This window comes from Hordeum vulgare, chromosome 1H (genome assembly GCF_904849725.1).
Source record: "Hordeum vulgare subsp. vulgare chromosome 1H, MorexV3_pseudomolecules_assembly, whole genome shotgun sequence".
Classification (NCBI taxonomy): Eukaryota; Viridiplantae; Streptophyta; class Magnoliopsida; order Poales; family Poaceae; genus Hordeum; species Hordeum vulgare.
In genome coordinates, this window is record NC_058518.1 from 138,668,792 (window position 1) to 138,675,704 (window position 6,913).

The window sequence follows — 6,913 nt, forward strand, 5'->3', positions numbered from 1 at the left end:
AGTCCCGAGATCTGCCTGATCTCCTCCGCGGGTCCTTCTCTTCTTCCTCTTCTTCCTCCGCGGGATCCATCTGCAGGTATCTCCTTCGTTCCCCTCGCGTTTGATTCCCTCTCTCCCAAGTCCACGTGTTCGTTCATATGGTTTGACCATGTTCGTTCCTCATTTGGGTTTCCATCCGTGTAGGTTGTTGTGCACCATGCCCAGGGTTAAGCACGCCGCTCGGAAGGACGTTGCTGGTTCATCCGCTCGTGCCCCTACTGGCACGGGGTCGGACTCGGAAGGGCAACGTCATCCCTTCAAACGGACGGACGGCATCCTCCATCTCCACAGCTCCCCTCGTCGTCTGATGGTGATGACTCTGACTTCGAGGATGAGCTTGCCACCAAGGACCGTGCTGACCAGCCCGCCGATCGGAGGTCCATGCCAAAGCCCGGGACTCGCAGGGCGTCCTATATGCCACCACCTCCGCCTGCTCAGCCTGCAGGTGAAGCTCGTCGCATCTCACTTGAACCCCCTGCTACCTTAGGTCGTGAAGTCACGAACTTCACCACGCTTGCCAAGTCTTCATACCTCACTTTCAGCCGCAACATTGATCAATTCTCTGTCGTACGTGACTCCACCGGACTCACATTTCCGCACACATGTCCAGGCGGACATTTTTACTACAGTCATAGTTCCTAAGGGTCTCTCTGTTCATCACTTCATAGATCTTGAGCATATTCGCATGCACCCGGCGAAATACCCGGGTGCCATTGAGCTTATTGAGGCATCGGGGCTTGTTGCCCCGTTTGCCTTTCATCGTGATTTTAACGCTGCTGCCATTCACCAGTTCTATGCCACATGCTTCTTTGCTCCAAACCACACTGTTAGCTGGATCAACTCTGACGTTCGCTTCACAGCTTCTTATGATACGTTTGTTGCCGCACTTGGTTTCCCCAACTCCGGCTTCAAAATACATAGGAATGATCCTAACCATGCACCTAAGTCCATTGAGGCGTGTGGGTATCTCCTCAAACCACTCCATGAGCTTGATGCGGATGAACGCATGAAGGATCTTAACCAGGTATCCATCTGGTGTTCACCTTACTTTATCATCTTTCAGTGTCTTATTCGCACCATCTATCCCAAGATGGGTGATAAGGGCTCTTGAAGTGGCTACTGTATTGACATCATGTCACACTTGTACGAGCACCCCAAGAGAAAAATTAATGTGCCTCACTTTCTTTGGCATGAGATTCGGCTTGCTAGTTTTCAATACAAGCGAGCTTTTCCTCATGCCCCCTTCATCCAGGCTCTTATTAATCATGTTGTTGATTTCTCTGTTGCTGTCACTCACACACATCGCAAGTGGGTCATTCCCGCTCACATGGCGGATAACTATGCTCCCAAGAAAACCCCATCAACTCGCCGCACTGCTGCCCGGTCAGCAACCCCCTCATCTAGCTCCGCTCCTCTCGGTCGCTTTGCCAAATTCATTGGCAAGGCACATTCTGCTATGATGAAGGTCGTCTATTTCCAGTGTGGTCAAACCCATGATGTGGTTTCTCACCTAGTCTCCTCCAAGAATGCCCTCAAGGCTCGCCTGAGAGACTCAGGCGCTCTTGATGTGAGTGATGATGAGGCCCTTCCTGCTGCTCCTCCTTCCGACTTTGGCTTCCCATCTGGTCCTGAGTGGGCTGATTTCCTTGAAGAGGCTGGTGGCAGTGGCTTTCCTGACGATGAGGATGATGCTGATGATGATGTTGATGAGCTCTGAGCTTGGTTGATGCTGTTGGTGCCTCCCTTTTTGGTACTTGGTGCCAAAGGGGGAGTAATGTATCGTAGTTTATAGTCTTTGGAGATTTAGTCTAAATTTGCATGGTTGAGTAATGTAATGGATAAACTCATGTATGGCTACTTATGGATGTTGTGATTGCTATGGATTGCTATGATATCATCATAGGCTATTATGTTTTTGTTCCACTACTACTATGATGATCTATTGTCTTTCTATGATGATCTATTATCTTTACATGATGATCCATTATATGTTCGATACACACATTAAAAGGGAGCTCCGATATTTTATCATGCACATACTAAGGAGGAGCTCCGTACTAAATCTCTCCAAGGCTATAATGTATGTTAAATCTTTTTGAGACCTATGTATATGTTGTCATCAACTACCAAAAAGGGGGAGACTGAAAGTGCATGCTATGCCCCTAATCGACTTTTGGTGTTAATGACAACACATACATAGGAAACTAATCCTATTTGTTGTGTGTATCTCAGGATGGCAAGTACTTTAGTAGATTGAGAATTATATGCCAAAGGTGGTCTCAGAAGATCGGGATTTATATGTCAAGCAGGCTCGGGATGGAGAAAAGATGATGTAGACTATCCTTTTGAGTTTACTATTCTTGAGTATAGGGATCCCGCACTATTAAGAGGGGATCATAGGTTTTGCGATGAACTTGCTCATACCACATCTTCACTATTCTGCTCAATACCACATATTCTCTACTCTGCTCCTATCTCAAAACAGGTCTAATGCCTCAGATTTTCAGCTCCCTCCGGACATCCGAGGGCCGGTCGACCGACCAGCGTCGGAAATCCGGAGCCCTGCACCAGAAGAACGTGAGCTCTATAACTCAGACTTTCGGCTCCCTCTGGACGTTTGAGGGCCGGACGTCTGACCCCTTCGGAAATTCGGAGCCCTGCAGCAGAAGAACGTGAGCTCTATAACTCGGATTTCCGGCTCCCTCCGGGCTTCCGAGGGCCGGACGTCCGAACCCTTCGGAAATCCGGAACCTTGCACCAGAAGAAGTTGAGCCGGATAACTCGGATTTCCGGCCTTCTCTGGACGTCCGGCCCCTGTTCAACTCACAGTGTTTCCACACATATCTACAGCTCTCGGACGACCGACCCGTTTCGGACGTCCAACCCCTTGCGGACGCCCGGACTTCCGTAAACTGCCGGACGTCCGAACCCTGTGTGACTTAAAGTGTCCCCAACGGTTGTTTTACACTCCTCACTATATATAGCCCCCTCCCACTTCGTGAGAGGGTGTCCAACACAGCTAGAACACATCCAAGAACACCTTTCTTCTCACTCACTCTTGTCGACACCAAATCTTAGATCCCAAGAGCATTTGTGAGTCCCTTTGAGTGTTGTTCCAATCAAAAGATAGATCGTCTCCTTCTCCTCCTTCCCACAAAGTGATTTGTGATTTGAGCAAGTTTTGAGCAATCCCCGTGATCTTGTTACTCTTGGAGGTTGGAGATTCCTAGGCGGTAGGAGTCTTCGCAGAGGAATCAAACCATTGTGATTTCCCCCGGAAAGTTTGTGAAGGTTTGGAAGCCACCTCAAGGCTTACCACTAGTGGTTGATAAACGCCTTCATGGAGTTATCTCAAAGGGAGAATGGGGTGAGCCTTCGTGGCGTTGGTGTGCCTTCGTGGTAACGTCCGTCCCTCTAACAGTGACGTAGCTTCCCTCCAAGGAAGTGAACATCGGGATACATCCTCGTCTCTCTTGGAGTTTCGGTTATTCCTAACCCTAACTCTCTACTTGTGTTAATCCTTATTACGTACTTGTATTTGATTATTGTTTACCGCTTGCCTTACTTCACTCTAAATAGCTTACTCCTTGTCATAGCAATTATTAGGCCTACACTCATATTCCGCACTTTTGCCTAAAATTGCTAAGTAATTATTAAAATTTGGAACTGTACCTATTCACCCCCCCCCTCTAGGTCCATCTCGATCCTTTTCAAATGCCTTCGTCGTGCTCAACCCCGAGACTGCAATTGTTGTCTCCCCTCGTGTTCCTCAGCAAAATCTTCAGCCAGTTCAGCGTCAGCCATTCTCCAAGCGACCACAGTTTCAAAAGTAGAATTTCTTTGAAGAGCGCATGTACTTCATTGGAGAGGATCCCTATGAGAAGCATCAAATGAGGCATCTGAAGTTTTGGACTATGACACAGCTGAATTACTATGCTTCTGTGTTATGTGGAAGAAACAAGATATTCCAGCACATGCATATTCTTCATGTTGAACTTGAAGCAATACCGTGCCTAGAGCCAGTCCTAAATATACTCCATGACGCTGGTCTGCTGCCAATGTGCTCCCACATCTCTGACTGGAACAGTGAGCTCATTCTTCAGTTTTATGCCACTCTTCACATATCTGGCAACCCTGAAGACATTAACACCTGGGTGTTTGACTGGATGACACAAAACACTCACTACAAGGCTCCTGCTATTGAGCTCCTCCGTGAACTGCCTGTACCAATTCCCTTAGCGGAGGCTGTGAAGCTTTATGGTGAGCTGAGCTTCCCAACGGGATGATGGAAGTCCTCATGAAGCCTTTGGCTGAAGGAAAATCACCGAGAAAAACCTTCCTTGTCCACGAGCTCAAATATACGCCAAGGTCTGTCTACAGAATCCTCTGCAGTGTGCTCGCGCCGATCAAAGGCCATGATGATGAAGAAGATGTCGTAGGCCTCATGAAGAATATCCTCTTCAACATCATCCATGGTATTCCTATCAACATCCATGATTTATTCTTCAGGACTTTGGCCGACAATGCTATGTGTCCATTTGATCACAAGATATATGCCCCATGGATCATGAGATTCATCAGGACAAGGACAGACATCAACATCCACGCTGATTTCCAAAACCATGTTGGCTATATGCCTCATATCCGGGCCTCCCAAGAAGAAGTTCAGGCCCATTCCAGTTCCAGACCTTGAAGACAGCTCCATTTCTTCATTCCGCACTGCTGAAACTGATGAAGAACAGCTCGACACTGCTATCGGTCCAAGGAAGAAGACTACTCCCAAGAAGCATCACAATTCTTCATCAACCGCCAAGAAGTGAAGTCTTCCCGGGCGTTAGTCCTCAGTTTGTCCCTTTTTGTCACTTGATAACAATGGGGGAGAAACTTGAGAGTTAGTCTTCAAGCGGGATATTTTGGGGCTTATGAACTATATTTAAGTTACAAACTCTTGGCTCTTTTGAAGTTTTTATGTAATGAGTTGTAACTTAAGCCCGATGGTACTCTGACGCTTTTGAACGTTTTTCTTCGCATGCTTATTCCTCAAGTTTTAATGCACGCATGCTGGAATTCGTCAGATCCCATTTTTCATCATGCATCTTCATTTTCTTCATATGATATGTTAAATGTATGCATGATTTACAAGACTCAGGGGGAGATCTCCATGATATAAATCATCAATGTGCATTTGCTGTGAAAAGCAAAATCCTCAAGATATGCACATCTTCAGGGGGGAGTCTCTCTGAATCTTGATTTCAAATTCCTCAAATGGGTATTTACGCTTCATATTTTTGATCCCTATTGAAGACTTAACCTAATTGTCATCAACCACCAAAAAGGGGGAGATTGTAAGAGCATCTAGTGCCCCTTAGTGATTTTGGTGGTTTGAAGACTTATAGGTTAAGTACCTAATGTGTTTATGAGTGTACACAGGATCTATAAGTCATTGAGGAGTTTGAGATAGTTGATGAATATCGACCCCTAAAAACGTATATCTTCGGTTGAAGAAATTGGTCTGAAGCTGAAGAAATGAATCGCGAGGAATCTGCGATGAAATTGATATTCCTCATGAAGATACTGAAATTGAGGAATTCGGTGTGTCCTGAAGAAAATCATTTTGAAGACTTTGAAGCATGAAGATTTACTCTTTCTGTTTTATTTTCTTCACACTTGAGTCATAGGAACACCGTACTATTAAAGGGGGTCAAAGTTACACTTTGGAATGAATTTCCTCATGATGCTCAACCCAAGCCTAATCCTACCAAAAGCCTCAAGTGAGGAATACGAGTGACATGAGGACTCTCATAGTTGAGGGTTCCGACCGTTTTGATAGCCACCCCAAGTCAATGGTCTTATCCACACCAACGGTCATATTATTTAAGGGCATTAGTGTCAAATCATCTCGGGATGCTCCCAGGCTATAAATAGCCGCCCCCACAACCATTAGCTGGTTGGCTGCTCCGTTAGGAACTGACACTTGTCATAAGAGCAACCCAAATTCCTCAGAGTCTTCGAGAGTAATTCATCAGTGATGAAATACCATATACACCGAAACCACAAACCAAACCTAGTGATTGAGCATCACTGAAGAAGTTGTTCATGTGTGGGACTGAAGCCTTTTACCTTTGAGGACTATGCATCCTCGAGACGGTTATGCGTCATGGTCTAGAGCTTTCCAGCAGTCAATTGTGGATCGCCGGGTGACCAAGTTTGTGAGGGTTTGGAAGTCTGCCCTGAAGACTTACCACGAGTGTTGGGCGAGGACTGTGTGTTCTTAGCCCAAGGAGAACACGGTAGGGACTGTGTGTCCTTTGGTTTCAATACCAAGCCGCTCCAAACCAGATGTACGACTGTCACAGCAGTTGGAACTGGGTCATCAACTATTGTCTTCACTGAGAAACGGGTTCTAATTCCTCAACTCCTTACTTTCCTCAAATTATGTGTTTATGACTTTCACTGCTACTGTTTGAAGAATTTGCTGAAGACTTTCTCTGAATTTCCTCAACCCCAAATTTTTCACGCCAGTTAATCCTCATCTGTATTTTGCGTGCCTGCTCACAGTGCAATCTGTTTTCACATTCCTCACTCTGAAAAACTGCTGTTGTGAAACTTTGCACTTCTAATCCTTTACTGTTTCCGCTGTAAGTTAGTCATCAGTGAGGAATTTCCTCAAAAGGAATTTCCTTAGTGATGAAATTCTAAAAATCTCCTATTCACCCCCCTCTAGTCGATAGAACGCACTTTCACCGTAAACCAAGATTGATATATAGGTTTGTCTTATTTGGTTACCGGATGGTTTTCGGGCATTACCGGCATCGTACCGGGAGTGACGAATGGGTTCCGGAAATTTACCGGCATGGGGGGAACCCACCCGGGA